The sequence below is a fragment of the Corvus cornix genome, chromosome 1, assembly GCF_000738735.6.
Source record: "Corvus cornix cornix isolate S_Up_H32 chromosome 1, ASM73873v5, whole genome shotgun sequence".
In the NCBI taxonomy this organism is placed as follows: domain Eukaryota; kingdom Metazoa; phylum Chordata; class Aves; order Passeriformes; family Corvidae; genus Corvus; species Corvus cornix.
In genome coordinates this window covers 5328477-5347978 of record NC_046332.1, presented here as the reverse complement: position 1 = coordinate 5347978, position 19502 = coordinate 5328477, and the positions used below count along the sequence as shown (strand labels likewise).

Genomic DNA, 19502 nt, shown 5'->3' with positions numbered 1-19502 from the left:
TCCCCCCACATTTCAAACAGTTATAAATGACTGTGCAACTCTGCAGGCAGCGGTCTCAAATAACCACACCAAGCCTCTCCCCTCCAACGGCTTTAAGTCTCTTCCTTCCTCTCTTTGGGGCTCCGGAGAGAAGCGATCAAGGTGCTTTGCTTCACTCTCAAGAGTTAAGTTGCTACTTCACCCACCACCTTTGGGAATCCACCACAGCAGTGAATTCCCAAGGCTGTCCTTGAAGGGTTTTACCATGGGAACTGACAACAGGCTCCAAAACGATCCTAGCTGCGAAGACAGGTTGTAAGCCAGGATTTCAGGTAGCAGAGCCCCAGATAGTGGGACCGTCACCACCAGCCTCGAGAACAGCCCCCTGTGTTGCGGCCTTGCCCTCCCTTGGCCAAGCTCATAAAAGCTGCCCCAGAGAAGCCCACTGTCCCGGCTCTTTAGAGCACTCTGGCAATTCCAAGAACATCTTGGAAGCATTACAGCTCTCACCACACTGTGTACGCTTTCCTCACAACTCCCTGTCTGCAGCGAGGGCAGGAGATCAGCCTGTCTATTCAAAAGCAGGGCTCTCTTCCATTAGAGCAAACCAAACCTAAGGAAAGTTGCCACGGGAGCTCTGGCTCTTCGGAGCAGACAGATCAGACAAGATAGCCCAGCCAGCAAAATACATTTGCATGACACTTTCTGTACATGGTTCAGAGCATGGCACACCCTGATCGTGGCTTTTATTCTCTTTAAGGGCCTGGCCCTGCAAACACTTAATTTTACATGTGTAAGTAGAGTCCCACTGAAGCACAATGGAGCTACTCATGCAAATAACATTGAGAGCGTGTAGGGCTGTGGCTCTGTTTCACTGTTCCATCTGCAGCAGACCCAGTTTTAGAGGATCCTGCCATGCTCTCTCAGTTATTGCCGCTCACTTGTGCCAGTTAAACTATTTATGTAGCTACACTCATAGGTGAGCTGTTTAAACGATCCAACTTTCTTTTTTTTAAAGCCCTACCAACAAGAACAAATCCTTAACACCAGACTAGTTCTGATGTAGATTTCATCCCCACAAGTGGCTGAACTGGCACAACCGGAGGAGGTGGAAATATCTGAGAAACGGGAACTTTTGAAGATGGGACTGAGGGAAGATGAAGTGGAGACATGGATCCTTAGCATGTGAAGGCTGGAGACATTACCCTCTTCTGAAGTCACACCCTGCTCCTGACCATCGACTCTCTGAAGTGGAGCCTTCTCCAACCACACAGTCGTTCCACATGAAACAGTTTCACCTCAAATGCAACAGCAGATTGGGCCTTTTCAGTCAATAATGCTTAAAAACCTTGCCTCAAGGAAAGCTGTCAGCAGTAAGGAGAATCGGCCAACAGTCCCTACACCCAGGATCGGGGGCACACATTTCTCCTTGCACGTAAAGGATGCCAACACCATGCACCCTGTAGCCAGTACACCGCTGCTTCTGCGGTCATGGGATCCCCTTCTATTAGCTTTGATATGGCACATTTGGGCCATGCAAAGTGTTCCCTACAATTTATTTCTTTTTTCAGTTTACAGCTATTCTATCTCTAGCAACTCTGTCCTGAAATTGCATCACATATTTCCTGTCTGCCGAGGCAAGATTTCCCTCTTTCAGTGCGATTATAACCTTCCAGCAGGGAAGCTCCACTAACTCCTTAAGAGCTTTGCTCTCTACACTGCTTCCCGACCTGCATTCGTGTACACCTGCACAAAGTGGGTGTAAAACACCATCACAGTTGGAAATGAAGAAGACACACCATTAGGAGGATGTTTTGCTTTGTTTGTTTGCCTTAGGTTTGGGGTTTTTTTGCCCTCTTTTGTGCTCCAGTGTAAATGATCAGAGGAGCTGTGGGACAAGAGAGATCAGGCTCTATGAAACCATTTTCTTACAAGCTTTGAGTTTTACACTGCTGCATGCTCTAATGAGCCTTCTCGAAAGGAAACAACCCATTTCTGTAAGGAATCCAGGTGATTATGGTTTGCATACCGCCGTGATCTCTCTGCATGGGCACAGGGGAGTTGCCTTCATGAATCTTCCTGCAGGATGAAGTCTAAAGCTGGACAGTGTGAAAGAAATGGGAAAGGACCACAGGGAGGGGTAGTTTGACATCCATTGTTAACTTGGAAAAAAAAACCTTCTCTCAGAAAGTCTTTTATTTATTGTAAATCATTCCTAAAAGATTAGGAAATCAGGCCTGGGGGAGGGGGAGAGATTGTTGTGGCTTTCTTTCTTGTTCAGCGTCTTTTAGTATTAGACGTTAACCCTAGTCTCCTCAGTTTTGCTGAGCCTCTGTCCTGCAAACCACGAGAGAACATTTTTAACATGCTTTGGGTGAACAGTCCCTCTGCACCCCATCGTGGGTGGGACTTCACAGCCTCCCAGAGGAGGGAAATGCCTCTCTATCCTTATCAATGTCAATATCCACATACAGTCACACACATGCCCCCAAAACACACACATATACAAACCCCACCTCTGTCCCCACTGCTGGTGAAAAACGACCAGTAGGTCACCTACAGCAATGACTACTGCCCGCCTGGCTGCACAGGGCACGGAGCTGGGCTGGGAAGGAGACTGGCTGATGGATCGGACCAGCACAGGCTGCACATCACCCCAAGGCAACAGTGTGCAGATGATGGCAAATTCATCTGAGCAAGAAAGGCCCTGCTCTCACTTTCCTGTCTGCACTGAAAAGAGAGAAACAGTTGATGTCGTGTTTTCCTGTTCACATGAACACCCAAACAATCTGAGCCTTAATCAGGTTTGGGCTGGAACATGGGACAGTGCCTGTGGTTCAAATATTCTTCCGGACATCCAGAGAGACTTACAGTTGATCTGCCCCACTTGAAGACATTATCTCACATCAAAAACTCTGTTGTGATGAACAAATTCCATGTACTAAACATTCCAGTTGCAGGAAGCTCTTGCCCTATTTAGAAAGCCATCTCTCAAGTCAGTAAGCAGGTATGAGGCAAATATCATGCAGCCATAGTGATAAATGCTCAGCTCTATCTCCCATGATTAAAAAAAAAAAAAAAAACAGGGAGAAGAAAAAGCAGGAGAGAACAGATACTGATTCAGAAGGGAAATCAGGTAAACAGAATCTGGGGAAGCATATGCTCATGAAACACATGAAAAATATGAATTCATACCAAACAAAGGTGGGAAATTTTGGCATAGAGGAGACTTCAGAACCAATGATTGCCCAGGAATACTGCTTCCACCACACTGTCCCCATGCTTTACAGGGAACTGCTAACACACACTGAGTGCTGTGGTGCTGCCAGGAGAATTTGTCTGTGGAATTGTCTGACCCTTGAGACTTTTAGGATTCTCAGTCATGACTTTACATTCCCTTTGTATGTGTATGACTATCTTTGACATCAATGAGAACAGACATGGCAGCAGCTCACAAATTCCCAACCTCACCTCCTGCTTCCCTTCAGCAACCTGCTGAGCTTGGTGCAAGGCACCAAGCCCCCTTGCACAGCCTCACAGGCACGTTCTCTGTGCTGCCTGCCCACAGCACTGGGGCATATGTGTGCACCTTCATGGTGTAAAACCAAGCAAACAAAATTTTCATTCCCAAAGCAACATTTCTGAGAAAGCCATGAGCAGATGAAGAAAGCACCTCTCATTAGAAGCATCCTTCTCACAGGATAAATAGGAGGCTAAGCCTGCCCTCAGACAGACAGAAGAAGTCATCTGTCGCCAACACATACAACAGCTCTCTTGGCATAACGGGCTTTTTGTGCCTTCCAGCGCTGCTCCTCCGGCATCCAGCTGCTCAGGGTACCCGCCTGCTGCACAAAAGGCCAGCAACATGGACAGATTCCACTCATGCTGCCCCTACAGTCAGCACAGAGTTATTTGAGGGTGACATTTTGCTCATGTCTCTCCTTCAAGGCTACCAAAAAATAAAAACAACTTCAGCATGAATTCCCCTCTGGACTGTGCACAAAGAAACCAAGCCCTCACTGTGCCGCAGACTGGCCCATTAAAGCGAATGGTTAAATTCTTGCTATGAAAAAGTAGGCGTTGTTGTCTGTTTTGCGAGGCAGAAATCAATATTCCCGCCTCCTCTCCTTCTGTTATTTCACCTTGAGATACTCATGCTCAGTTAGATGAGATCTGAGTCTTACTCACTGTTACTGCAACTTTTCTCTCTCCAGCGTTTCACAGGGTCACGGATGTTCTTGGAGTTCTAACCTGCCTGTAATTTACTACTCAGCTCCCTAAACTAATCGCCACTGGTGACTGAAGTAGTGACTGATTTTCCTTCCAAATCACACCACTGCAGCCATTTCCAACTATTTCTCTACACCCTCTATCTCCGTGACTTTGCTCCCTGTGTCCTCCAATAACAACCCTCTTTCTGCCACAGCCTCTCACTGCTCCGGCCCCCTATAATTCACTCCCTGGTGCCAGCCTCTCCCATACTGTGGCCATCTTGTAGAAATTACGTTTTATTGTGAAATGCCCCTTCTGCTCTCACTCTCCCTTTAATCTAACTGTGGGGGGTAGCTTGGTTAAGTCTGTAAATTTGGGGAGTGGGGGGTGGGGCAAGGGAGGAAAGACCTGGGTGACTGATCCTCAGCCCAGGCAAGCCTGCAGCAATGTTGGCTGGGGAGAGACAGGCAGGGGAAGATAAGCCAGTGCCGTACCTCAACAGCTGCTCCTTCAACCAGGTTTCCCTGCGGCAGTTTAGATCCAGGGCCTGGACCGATTCCCATAGATCAGGTAGCAATAATGCCAGGCTGACTGGGTTGTTCTGATGAGTCCTCTTGGATGCAGCTCTGCCTACAATCATGCCTGCCTCTGTCACCTAAGGATTAGACAACTGCAATATGGTCTGTTTGGCACCATGCTTTAAATCCATTCATAAACTGAAGGCAGTGCAGAATTCAGCACTCAGTTAGATAAGCCATGTCTCTCACCCACGATCATTCTCACGTTTGTGCTCCATTTTTATGCCATCTGACCACTGGCTCCCAGACAGATTTTAACATGTTCCTGTTGACCTCTAGTGCCTCTCATCACAGAACCTTTCCCAGCTGACAAATCACCTCTTATATTTCCTAGAAGCAGAAAAGACACCACGTACTCTAGCACAGCTACCTAGGAGAGTAGAGTTGAGGGTTGTTCAGTCTTTAGTTTGCCATTGTTTGCTGGTGACAGTCTGATGAAATTACTTGAGTTATAATGAAGACAGTTTTCATTATCTGTCATTTAAAAATGTCAGGGGAGCTTAGACTGAATGGATAGGTGCAACCTGTTGTTTCAAATAGCTTTTGATGAAAGAAATACATTTCAAAAGTACCAGTCACTGATTTACAGGTGTTGTACCAAAATTACATAAAATAGAGAGATACCTCCAAAGAAAACAAGCAGATTTCCCCACTTGCTGTTTAGATTAGACATTGGCTTACCATTAGTATGGTGCTAACTTTCTTTTACAGTAATCATCAGCTTTCAGATCTGCAAGGCCTTAGATGATGGAGGACAACACCAACAAAACCAGGACACTTCATTATTAGAGGGCACTCGGGAGTTTTGGCTTAGCTATATAAACACTTCACTCTTGTTCTTCTCCATTTTTACTTATGCACTTCTATGGTGCAAACGGTGGACCGCTTTAGCAACAGATGTCACGACTGGACATACTTCTGCCCAAACATTTTGCTAGTCCCTCTCCGCTAATGGTGCTGGCCTCTCACAGCCGAACTGCAATAACAGACTGTATGAATGTTCCCAGTCCATCTGAGCACAAAATCTGCCAGCTTATTTTAAATCATGCTGGGCTATTCCCTAGCAGGAATACATCTGCTGACAATAGCTGCCTTGCAGGTTCTGAGAGACACCTAGGATAGCATGCTTCTTTCCATCTATATCTTTTTATTTCAGAGCATTCATTTAACATGTGAGCCGGTGCTGCACAAGGGACCTGCCTTGGTAAGGTAACTCTGATGGGACACTCCCTGTGCCTTGACTTGCTTACAACACGGGCTGTTCCTACACACTGCCTGCATCTTTTGCCTGCCCTCTCTGTCAAACCAAGACAAAATGAATGCCAGCAGTCCATCCAGCATGCAAGAAATGCAGGTAATACTGTGTACAGTGTCCTTAGAAGTCACTTGTATTTTCAGTAATTGCTTTTATATGAGTATCCAGCATCAAAGAGTGTAGCAAGAATCTCCTGTAAACATTTAAATGCTGAAGCACAGATACCTTCCACTTTAGCATCTGATAACAGATTGCTGCTGCTTTGTCCAGTGACACAACTTCAGCCTGCCTGGATCCCACACAAGTCAACTGGCTTCCTCTTCCAAGTTCCTATTTCCCCCGTGTGCAGAGACTGATGTGTCCCTCATGGTGTTCCTGCTCTTGGTGGTGTATATGACGTTCAAAACTAAGATGATAATGAGGAAGGAAGAAGGACTGAGCCTTAGGATGGTGGATTCTGAAAGCCACAGGTGTGGGGAAGAAATAAGAGTTGTTCTGAGACCTGATCACTTAAACGTCTTGTTTCCATTAGGACAATGTTTCCCGGGCATTTACTTGAGTCATCCTTACAAAGCATCTCCCAAAGAAAAGGGTTTATGCTCCTGGCAACATGTTCCAAAAAAATGCGTCCCCAGCTCCCTGCTGCCATAAGCAAGCACAACTCCAATGATTTCAATAAAGCTGCACTTTCTGTGGCCCTAAGGCTATAACACTACAGTAAACAAAGCCAAATTCCATAAGCCAGATGCTTTAAGGTCTGAATCCAAGTTTTCAACATCTTACAGATATGATCCACCAAAAGATGGCTGAACCACACCAAGAGCTGGCTGTCACTGAGCTGTTTCAGCCACCAGCAGCGCAGGGACCCCAGGGCCTCATCCTAGGGCACAGAAATGGCTGGTGGTCATCAGCCTGCTCTTTGAAAGGGCAGTGGTACCTCTCTCCTCTAGGATCTCAGCCTCCCTGCTGAGTCCTCTGCCCTCTCCAAAAAGAAATCCCCATTCCCCACTCTAGTGGCCACAAGGATGAGTTTGAGAAATGAAATGCTGACACCAAAACCAATTGACCTTAGAATAGCAGCTGCTTACCACTCCGGTTTCTTCATCTCCCCGTAGTACAGCTTGTTTTCCCTTTACATCAGAAACATCCAAACAAACATCTCTCAGTCCAAGGAGGGGCCAGCCCAAGGCTCTTGCCAGATTAGGTGTGGGATCCTCTGGCATACAGTGAAAGCAGACCCATGGCTTAGTTAGATGACAGCATACATCCTGGAGTAATAAGGATGTAATGCTGGACAGTTACTCAGGACTGAGTGAACACAGCAAATGAATGGTCTTTCCAGCTTCAGAAGTGGTCCCTGAAGAGCAGCAGTAAGGGACTCTGGCTTGATAGTATAGTCTGGGGAATGTACTGCACACAGCTCCAGTGAGTAATGCTGAAAATCCATAGGCAAAGGAAACGTTTTAAAACAGAAGAAAATCTACTTGAAATCAATACCGTGAAGGTCTCTAAGAGGAAACACTCTGCAAAAAAGGACACATTTGCCACATATAAATCTTTAATGATATCTTGTAGTTTTAACAAAGCATTAAAAAACCCAAACAAACAAAAAAAGAAACCCCAGTTGCTGTAACACACCTGAGAGACCAATCATCCTCACATGGCAAAATATGATTTTCACACCTGGTAAATGAAATAACTCTGCTGCATCCCAAGGCCAGGGTTAGGGTCTGAGGTGAGCTGTTAATGGAAGGTTAGAGACCACAGAACGGCTCTTCAGGGAGCACCTTTCAGATGCTCTTTTCATGTACAGCAGTGCACAGTAATCAGAAGGCACTGGCAGCACATACTAAAGTCACTGTCACTGACAGTGGTTCTAACTGTGCAGTCACCAGTTGATAGCTCGGCTTAAGACAGCCGGCTTGCGTGCTCCTCTGACTCAGGAGAAGGCTCACACTCTGGTAAGAGCAATTCTGTATTCTTTCATCTCCCTCCTAGCGTGCCTTCTGCAGCACACCAGGGTTAACCACTCACTCTCTTCTCACACATGAAGAGTGGAGCTGCAGAGCTGAGACAACAAACTTTACAACTGCATACAGCTGAAGCCTCTGCACTATTAAAAGTAAAGCAAGCACAGAATATCAAGGAAAATCCTGATCACAGGCCATGTTGGTAGGAACCCAATGACATTCGGAATCTATCCTGTATCAGCATGCTAGACTGCTAGATCCAGGCAGGATGGCTACACAATTTGCCAATCATTCAGGAACATGAGAGGAGTGAGGCCTGTGGGGAGCCAACAGGCCCTGGAGGTACATACAGATATTTACAAGAAAAATTCCAAGTGGAATCAGCAAGAGGAAGAAGCACAGAGAAAAACACTACATGATCTAGCACCAAACAAGACACATGGCTTAACAAGACACTTTAAAATATCTGGCTCCATAAATTAGACTGTGATTCCCAGATCTTTAGCTCCCAGCTCCTGCTGATTTCTGAGTATAAAGGGGATGTTTGTCACTCCCAAGATCAGACGCCAGCTCGAATGCCTTTCAAGAAGTACACAGATGAGTATGTTCCTAGGGAAGGATGAGCTAGAGCTAAGCCTTCAAACGAGCACAAGGAGAACCTCCTGCCCACAGACAGGAAAGTGGTAACCTCCTTCACTTCCTTTGTGGCTTTAACCTAAACCACAACTCCTCCCTTTGGGTTAGAAGTCTCTTCCACTCATTCAGATGTTTGTCAGCTTGTCTCTCTAATACCCAGCATTCGTCACTGCCACATAGGGAAAAAAACAGCTCTCTTCTTTTTTCCTCTCTCCCACACCCCTTTTGCAGTTTCTTCCCTAGACAAGAATGGCTTCAATGCATGGGAAAGCAAGTCTAAACTACAGCTCTTCAGGCACAGGCACAGAAATTAGCAATTGCAACATGAGGGGGCAGGGAGAAAGGAGACGTTGGCATACAGGCTACACCAACATTTGGGAATGCTGGCAGTGAGGAAACATTGCTGCCAGCAGGAAGAGTGATGCCAAAATAACTCACAGGGCTTTTCCATGAGTGCAAGCACTCCTTCCCAGCTCAGGGTGCAAGGTCCCTCCTGCTTCCCCAGAGAGCTTCAGAGCCTGGATGAAGTACTGGAAGCGAAGGGCAGAGCCGGATGAGCACAGGGAAGAGCTGTGGTGCCACTCGGGAGGCCCTCCCTTTGTCCATGCACAGGGAGGTGAGAAGGACAGGTCCCATTATCCCCAGTGTGGGGCAGGGAGAGGCGGCAGCTCCCCCTCAGAGATCCCATCATCTGCTGAATGGAGGTTTAACGATGTGAGAAACAGTGGCTCCCACCCAAAACACTCCCGGTCCAAAGGCTTAACCTTATGATATCCAGGTGATACTGGGGGTTTTTAGAGACAGTTGAGCCTCGTGAAAGATTGGAACAGTTTTTTGAGCAGGCATATTTTGCTACGTGCCTTTACCAGGTAGTCAGAGAGGTACTCAGTGGCAAACCTCTCCCACTGCTTCCATTGCAACACACAACAGGGCAGCCACACACGGTGCTGGGTGATGCAGTCACTCCCTTGTCACCTGCCACTCCCAGGACAGTTCTGGCTCACGTAGTGTGAAAGAACAAGCCTTTTATTCCTTCAAGATTTTCAGAAATTTCAAATAACTGTTCTACCTCTGATTAGGTTAAAAAAAAAACCAAAAAAAAAAACCGAAAAAGCAGTTTTCAAAATTTCTACCTAGAAACTATGACTAAATGAACTTAATGCAAGGTTTCATTTTACCTTCTTGAAATGCTTCATTCTGACAGCTTTAAAATTTTTCTCCATTTTTTTTTCCAAGATGAAACACAAAACTGGAGTCAACTTTTCCTGAAAATAGCAACAATTCTGGCAAATCAGCAATTCTCTAAGAAAAATTATCTCTGGAGAAAAATCCTAGCAAAACCTAGTTCTGTTATTTCCTCCCAACACCACACAAGAATATGCCTCCATGGTGTAATTCACCCTTAAGTTTCATAGCAACTCTGATGCAGACATATTGCACACACAGATATTAGAATATGCCTTTGACATCACCAGCACAATGCAAAACAGTGTATATACAATATGGCCAAGCAACGCTGCTATGGAAACCTTGCTTTGAATTCCCGTGTACAGGGTGTTTAAATTCTTATCCCTAATACTGCTTTAACAGAATTCTGTGTACTTTATTTCCTTGCTCAAGTCATCTCCTTCTTTCTGGGAGGGCTCTCCCTCCAGGAAAATAAAGATGTTTTTGTGAGTGAAGCAGAAGGTGATGAGACCTGCACTGCATTCCGGGTGCTGCCATGTACACCACCTCCATGAGCTGCAGCGAGAGAAGTAACTGATCTGTGCCTCAGTTTCTGCAGCTTTAAAATGGAAATGAGATGATGCTTTACTTCGGATATGACTCGAATGTGCTTCGAAATCCTTTGTGACAGCCAGAGGATACATGCATTCCTATTTGTTACTTTCTGTAGGCGAGGAGTTACTGTCCTCTACAGACCTATGCTGATGATCTCTCTATGTTGGAGAACCAAATCAGGAAGTACAGTCGCCCACTCATGTAGCGAACAGATAAGTAATAAAGCAGCACACTTGCCAACTCCTAAGGAGGTGGTTTCTTAAAAAGACATAGGAAGCTTTCGTGTTTTGATGCTGACTAATTTCAGAAAGTTCCCATTTCACTCTCTTCATTTTAAACTTCTTCAAAAAACATGTTTACCTGATATTCTGAAGGCTCTTCTGCTAGGGAGGATCAGACTGGCCAGACTGAAGGTAACACTGTTGGAAGAAAAGAGGGCTCTTTATCTGTCCATCTCCTCCAGTTGCCAGGTGCTCCTGGTGGCCCTAGCGGTACCTTCCAGGTCTCACCCCGGCAAGGAGAGGACACTGCAGCCAGCAGTGGCAATCTGAAACGATGCCAGCTGCATCCCGGGACGTACGGCAACACCTCCCACAAAATCTGAGCAGAATGTGCAACCTAATAACCCAGCAGCCAAACTCACCCCTGCAATCCAGTGATCGCAAATGCAGATTAACTCACTTGCATTTGTCTGATGGTGTAATTGCCAGACTGCACATTCAAATGAGTATTTGTTTAACTGTGTGATACACAGATAGAGCTTATACACTTGAGGCCAAATTTACCCCTGTTGTAATTTCCCTAACTCCAGTAGCAATTACTCAAAGGACTAATTTGGCCCACAGTGTTTCCTAGTACATGTGATTCATCATTTCTTTCCTATAACAAAGAATAATACACTGTTTCAATCAGTGGTGATGTCCTGGCCTCCTTGAGGCTGCCGGACTCCCTGCTTAATCAGACATAAAACAAATCACTTGCAGAGGCAGAGGCGTACAAGCATGCTTTAATTACAATATTGTAACACCAATTAGAGATCTATCTAATCGAGGACTCAGTACTTCCTACTCGAGTATTACTCCCATGTTGGGATAATTACTGCTAATTAAGCTTGGAACTAATTAGGCCAAATGATCTCATTTATACCAACATAGATGACTTCTAGGAGTTCACACACACACAAAAAAAGTCCAAGGGTGATTTTATCATTCCTGGACTCACCAGCACTTCACTTCCAAAACGGACTGTCTTTTCCGAATGGATAATCCCTGCTAGAACTCAAGTTGCGGTCTCAGATGATCACACATTCTCCCAAGGTGGAGAAACACTCTCTGAAGGCATTTCAGTTGGTTGGCCCAAGTCACCTTCTATTCTAATTGACATAGTGGATTAACAGAATTGTGTCCCATCATGGCCTGGTTAATTCCAAACCTCCAGGCCACTCTCACACCGTTATTGTTACAGCTCTCAGTGCACTTAGCACTACCCACACCCCCAGGATTGCTGCACACAATAAGGAGGTTTGTCGAAGGGTACAGTGCAGTGTTAAAACAATAACTGAAAAAAAAAACCAAAACAACTCTCAAACACACCAACTATTGCAGGTACTCATTGAATGATTTGCATCAATCCTGCTTAAAATTAGAACTAGCATCCCAACACCACCAGTAATGGTAGCCCAGCTGTGATGGCTGAGGGCAGGGGCTGACTCTCGCCGATGGAGCTACTGTCTGTGCTACAGGACTCCCCATGTTCATGGTGTGACTGTATCTAACAAAGTAGGCTTCATACTGCAGGCAGAAAAAGAAAGGACAGCCCATGAAGCTGTGTTTATGTTGCGGTTTCTCCTCCTCCCCCCCAGCCCCAAAATTCTGCACCAGCTCAGCACTGAGATTCTCAGGTTGAAGTGTCACCAAGGCAACTTCCATTTAGACCTGCTCTTGGCTCATGGTAACAAGTCACAAGCAGTAGGGAGGGTGTTCCCCGCCCAATGGTTGAACGTGGTGGGGTAAAACAAACCTTAAAAATAAAACCTTTACATTTTGTCTGGGTATTTTGGGGACTATGAGTTAGCTTCTCACCCAAAGACAGTTTGCACCAGTGGCATGATTTCCTCCTCCAGTATTGGCTGATTTCAGATTCATGGCTGAGTGAAAGAAGAATGCCACCTACCAGAATACCAGTCCCACCTCTCCAAGTGACTGGACGTCTTGCAAATGAAAGGAAGGACCAGTATCCAAGAACTGGCTGGGGGCATCCATGCTGGCACCCATCTGTCTGCACTCCAAACTTCACAAACCTACACATTCTCCTGTCCCTGGGTACCTCAACACCTCTGCTTTGCCTGTTGTGTCTGCAGAGGCTGCAAACCAGCATGTCTGTGCTAAGAGACACTACAGGTAACTCAGGAAGGGTTCATTCAGTCACTGCACAGGCTACCTCTTTCTGCACATCCATTCTTTCAACCCCTGCCTCAAAATCAAGCCTTACAGGACCCACTTCAAGGTGCAGCATTGCTTTCTCCTTACTTCTGCCTTTCTCTCACCAGCTGCCTTTATTACTCCTAAAGCTTCCTTCTAAACACTTCATTTTCTCATGCTTTCTTCTACTTCAGGCTGGAATCCTGAAGCCGCTGAACCCAGGAATTCACCATTGTCTCCAGGTCTTCTTCCAGCCTGCCCCTTTATCCTCACAGCGATCATTGTTCCCTGGTGAGTCACAGACACTTCCCCCTCCCTTCTCCCCTCCAAATGCCTCCTGAACAATCTTCTCTTTTCCAAAGCCTGTCAAAACTGAGCCCAGCAGGATTCCCTACACCAACCTGACCTGGTTACAATACCTCCTGGAACTGATCCTCCAGCTGTCTGTGAAATTTCTGTAGAAGTGCCACTTCTTTATGCAGTACCATTAGCAGAAGACTAATAAATAATGCACAGGAATAACACAATCCCCAATAAACAATGTACTGCTTCTTCTCCTATTTTCTTAAGTGAGCAACATGGATCCTAAATCTGATCTCCCCCTCCAGTTGTTACCCAATCCTCATCTCAGCTACCAAACTCTCTCCTCCCTCCCCTAGAAAGCCTGTCATTCCTTTCTTCCCAGCTGCCAGAGCCTTTGCTGCTACCTCCTCCAGCCCAAATACACTGGCAGACACGAATGCAAGCGTCCACACAACACAAATGCAAACATCCAGGCACGTATCAGGTTGCATGTTGAAAATGCACGTTTCCGTGTACTGCAACAGCGTGTGGAAACACGTGCACAGCCCACTGAATATCATATTTATTTGGGTATCTGCTGGAACCCCTGAAGGAAGAGGTGAGTTGGAGGAGATCTTCTAATGAAAACAAAACCACTGAACCCGAAGTCTGGGCAAGACAGTGGTAGATATATGATCAGGGCAGTCTTTAGCAGAAGCACACATTGGGCCCAGGGGGCCTCTGAATGGCTTCTTTAGCGTTAAAAGGGAGGAATTCAGGAGCTTTAGATCAGAAGTACATCCCAAACGGGCATTAGACTCTAATAAATAAGGTGCTTTACACTGACAGAGTGCCAGAAACCTCCCAGCATCCTCCCCACAGTCTGCATACAGGCATCTCTTCAGTTGCTGGTGGTTTGGATGGCAGAAACCAAGCAAACAATCTCCCCACGTCACAGAGGAGGGAAGGGAAGCAACATCCTGCCGAAGGAACATCAAGTCACAGCCACTACAGAAAGCACGAAGAATGTTCTAATTTGGGATTGCAGTAAGTCCTTCAGGACAGGGACTATCTCTTTCCAGAGTCTGGACAGCACACTGCACAATGGGACTCCAGCCCCATATCAGCACTTCAGCATGCAGTGTACAAATATTTACTGTCACCAGCGGCCTGCAGAGAGAGGCTGTCTCAGATGGACCTCCCCAGGGGCATCTGCGGAGATGATGGAAGTCTGAGTCAGTGACCTAAGACCCAGACCTGGGGAGCTCACTGCAAGCCACAGTTCAGCATGTCCTCCTTCTAGACAGGTTCCCTTTTTTTTAAACACTCACTGATTTGGAGGTTTTAACACTTTTTTTCCTGAGCAAATCCCATAATCTTATCCATGGTCTGCATACATGCATAGGTCTAGTTGGTGGCCAGCCCGGTATGGCCCTAAATGGTCAACCCTGTATTTGAAAACAAGAGGCAAAATGTGCAAAGAAACACACGCAGGCAAGAAATAAACAAATTCTCATTTTCCCAGTACACTAGCTATGGGAAAACATGCAGGGTCCCAGCAGAAAGATGGCAGGAGTGTGGGGATGTTGGCCCTGTCCCCTGACATCCTGAATATCTGGACTGGTTCCAGCTTCATTTACTAAAGGAAAGCAAAGGGGCTGCTGCTTACTGCAGGCAGCTACCAGGTTCGTAACCTCAGCCCTCCCAGGGGCTCAGGCTCTTGTTGAATAAGGCAGGGACATATCCCTAAGTCTGAGGTTTAGAAACGAGATGTATTTATTTGTTATTATTTTCTGTTATCTGAGTGCGGTAAAGGTCAGAACACTTATCTTCTGGGGTTGGTTCCTGCTCCCACTCATGTGGTTCAAAACCAATTGAATGACTTTCTGCATACTTCTCAGGCAGAAAAAAAATCCAGGGGGAATGAAACCTGATACAGGGCATTTTCTAAAGAGGATCTGTGGGAAACAAGGATCCACCGCAATGGGAGGAAGGGCTTGTGGGCATTCCTGGGTACCTCCTCCCCAGTCCCTGTTTCACAATGAAACATGAATAAAGATGACTGAGGAGGCCACAGCTTTTTACCTACATTTTAGCCTAAGCTGATATCAGGGACTGGAGTGGACAGTATCACCTATGTGATACTCCCAGAGCTGCATTTTGGGTGACAAGATTCAAGGACATAGCTGCATATCCTGTGGCCTGTGCACCGGCTGCTCCATAATCTCCAAGATTAATTTATGCAAAACATGGGAAGATGTGCTTTTTCCTTTTGCAGTGAATGACTTCATTAACCTTTCAGGAGCTTGCCAATAGTGAAGTAGAAGCAATGGGAAAATCACACTTCTGGGAAAAGGGAACTTCTGCCATGTAGCTAAGAGCACATACCTGGCAGAGGCCAAAGGCACCAGCAAATGATGGACCCTGGTTTAGGAATCCGCCTTCCTGCTCTGCTCTCCCTGACACCCTCCAGTCTCTGCCCTGCTCTTGCAATGGTCCTCCCCTGGGTGCTGACAGCTCACGGCATGACCAGAGAGACAAGGAAGCCAGATGGGAAGGCAAATGAGGCAGAGGGCTTTAGACAGAGTCTGGAGAGAGACCTAGCCCAGAGGCAGAGCAGGAGAGAAAAAGCAGGTAAAACAGGTGAAGCAGGTATGGAGAGGGAGAAAAACGGCTGTGGGAAAAATGGGAAAAGGTGCACAGCACCTCGCATGGAGCATGAGGGAGATCATCTCGCTAAGGAAGGGTCAGAGTGTTGCAGAGACAGAAGGGAGAAGTCAGGAACTGTCTGGTCAGGGGAGCTGAGGCTCACTGACGTTAATGAGCCTGGGACTGAGTGACATCTGGCAGGGGGAAATGTGGTGCTACCCAGGAATAGAGCTAAACTCCACTGGAGGCCAAAAAGTCACCATGCCCTGTCCTGTAGGACACTGGATGAACTTCAGCACAAGGCCATCTGCTTGATCTCTTTGTGCCTTGCCGTCAGGAACACCTCATGAGCCCTGATTTGGATGTCTCTCCCATCAGCCTAGATGCAGCCACCTCTCCCTGCCCTGAGAAAGGGACTTCTCCATGCCACATGTTCCCTATGTGGGAAGAAAACAGAATCCATGAGGGGATATAAAAAAACCACCACTTTTCAATTGCTGCTGCTGGACATGATCCTTACAGCCAAAATCCTGTCCCTGAAGAGAGGTGGTTAAATACACCGCAACCACTCTGGCTGACTTGGAGGAAACTCTATCCCACATCAGATAGTGGGACAGCCTCCTTGTGGGATCAGGTGGCTCTCTCAGGCAGATGGGAGAGGGGTTCTCCCTACTGCAGTGACCCTGTTGATCCTGTCCTCTTCCAACAGCAGGACACTAAGCACAGGTCTGCCAGGAACATAGCACAGCTGTCCTGACCTGTTGGGTACTGCCTTGTGGGCTCAATGCAACTCTCCATCAAGATGCAGAGGGCTTCCCAAACCTTTGGTGCTCATCCTCTGCCTCCTCCATCATGGCTTTCCCTGGCACAGCATGGGGTCCTGAACTCAGCTGGAAGTGGCACAGTGGGACAGTCATCCTCTCAACAACCAGAGATGTCAACACACAGCCAGACACAGCACAATCCATGTTTTCAGGACAGAGTGTCTAGAGCCAGAGGGAAGTCAGGGGAATGGGAACAAGACAATAGGTCAAGACCAGAGTAAGTCACAAGGTCATGTCCAAGGAGGTAAGGTGACGTCAGGAAACAACATTTGAGACTGGAGACTTCATCAAGCTTCCAGGCAGAAACAAAGTACTCAGACATTAAAGTGACAACTGTGCTGCAGCTCAGAACGAGACTCCAGGCAGCTCCATCCAGAGCCGGCGGCACACACATGGAGGGAGTCTCACCTTGCTCCCTCAGAGGGCAACCCCCATCCTGCCTGGCTGGCCACGGCTGCAGCAGGGGGCTGTCCAGCTGATCCCATGCCCTGTCCTTCTCCCTCAGGCCTGGCCAGCCCACCCCTCTGGCAGCTTCCAGGCAGCCAGGCCACAGGGACAGGCAGCTGGCAACAACAAAAAGGGGTCCACCGTGGAGACACACACATAAGGGAGGAATTTGGAGGATAAACTAGAGGGAAGAGATAGGAGTGTGCGGCGCATGAATAGTGGGGGAGGGTAGAAGATACAGGGTGAGAGAAGAAAATGACATGAACAGAAGGAAGAGAGCTGCAAATAGAAGGGGATATGGAAACAGCAGAGAGAGACAGATTGCAAGAGCAGTGGAAGTAGAGGAGACCTAAAGGGACAGAATATAATAATAACAACTCTTAAAATGAGAGGAAAAGGAGAGAGAAGAGAGGAGAGAGGAAAAAAGGTGGAAAGGAGAAGGGAGAGGGGTGAGGGGAGAGGGGAGGGATTTATGATTTCCTGGAGAGGGAAGACAAATGCCCTGCATGTTTTTCTCCTTAGTTTTCAAAGGTTTTGTGGAAGCAGAGTGAAGACTTGGCATCCTCATTTGAAGAAGGGAGGAACTACGGCACAGAGACAGAGAGGCAGTGAATGAGTGAGGTGGTAGAAAGAGGCTTAGCTCCCTATGAGTTTTCCATCAAAGACACAGGTGAAGAACAGTCTAGACTTTTCTCTCCTGAGCACACCACAGAGAATCCACTACTCAAAGATGGTAGGAAGAGAGCCTGCTAGAAGAGCGAGAGATAACCCAAAGTAATGTAAGAAAAAGAGGGGGACCTGGGTTTTTTTGCCAGCATCACCAACGTCCCTGGAGATGTGTGTTTAGATGTATTCAGAGTAAATTAACCTAGAACACACCAAAACGAGCGCTGTCTGAGTGCTTACGTGGGGAAGTGCCCACGGGGAGAAGATGTTGCAGTGTGGGTTCCGGTACTTGCCGACCCCACCAGCCCACAGCCAGCTGCAAGGAAAATGGAAGGGGGGTGCACAGGAGGCTGCACGACGGGGGCTCTGCTCCTGCAGTGCTCACTGATGTCTTTTGTTTGCAGCTCTTTTTTTGGGTGTCTAAAATTTATCCAGTTTAATTTGTACTACCTTTGGGTCTCAGCTGCCACTATGGACAACAAGCTTTTTGTTGTTTGACAAACAAACACCAAGCCCCCAAGCACACGTACACCCAAGCCAAACACCATTTGTAAGAGCCTTGAATAAACCAAATACCTGGTGCCTGCTTGAACTCCTGCACGCACTTGGGCAAACAGAGCTTCCCAGTTACTCCCTGCACACAGGAACCCAAAGGATCCAACATTTTCCTAATCTCAGACAGCACTACTTTATGGCGTGCTAGCACAAGAATTGTCTAGAATTCCCTCATCAATGAGTGACGAAGGTCTCTCTGCTATAAATTGATGTTAATGGCAGGTTGTGCACCTTGTTTGTTTATTGCCAAGGAGGAATGTTTGCCATGGCTGTCAAGTTTATAAAAATATTTCCATGACTTCAGACAGCTTGGCATTTTTACATGCAGCTGAGAGAGTGGGAGAATGTACAGATGAAAAATTGAAGAAACATTATTGAGGTTGGAAAAATAGTATCTCCTAGCACCACCGAGGTGGCTTAGAAAGGCCAGGGAGGTCAGCAATATTTCTGAATAAAATGCAGTTTTTTCCCACCATGGGTTTCTGAAGAGCTGGCAATAATTAAGCATTACAACACCTTTCTGAAGTAGATAACCCAGCTGAGGCCATCTGAGGTTAAAGGACTTGCCTGTGATCACACAAAGCAAATCAGTGGCAGAGAGGAGAATTAAACCCAACAGGCTTAGCTTCTATGACCCAAGTCCTACACACCTGGCTGGCATCCAGATGGAAGGATGGGAGCTGTACCAGCTGTGGACCTGACTGTCAAGCACAGGTCTTCCCAGGCAGTCTAGCAACTGGGCAAAGAGCTGAGCGACAGGCCACCCCAACTTCAGGCAGTAATTGTGAAAACAAGTGACAGAAGGCTGGGAAGCAGTGCCTAGTTACCAGCCACGGTGCCAAGTGGATTAAATATACATCGATAGATTCAATTACAAAGAGCAGCATGCAAAATGGAAGTGATTGCAGTCAAGGACCCAGGATGGCAAGAAATAACCTCAAAATAAAATCACAGGCTTCAGTAAGAAGAAATTCATGCTTCCAAAACTCGTGGAGAAAGTTCAGCCTTCAGTCCCCAGGGGTACTGTCCCAGACCACCCCAGGATGGGAGGGTACAATGACACCCAAGCCCCAAGGGCTAGTGAGAAGCCTGCAGGACTCAAGTTTAGTGGGTTGAGAGAGATCCATATCACCTAATGCTGAGCAGCCCTTTGTTATCACTGTCACCAGAGAAGCTGGAGAGTGAAGCACAAGAGAAAGTGAGCTGTTCTCCTGTGTGTGTCCCCCCCGCCCCCACCATCTGCCTGC

General features: G+C 46.9%; 1 protein-coding gene across 3 annotated transcripts in view; it reads right to left on the bottom strand.

Moving 5' to 3' along the window:
• Positions 1–19502, bottom strand: part of BCL9 (BCL9 transcription coactivator) — a 57886-nt gene that overhangs the window by 32475 nt on the left and 5909 nt on the right. The gene's annotated exons all lie outside the window — the stretch shown is intronic.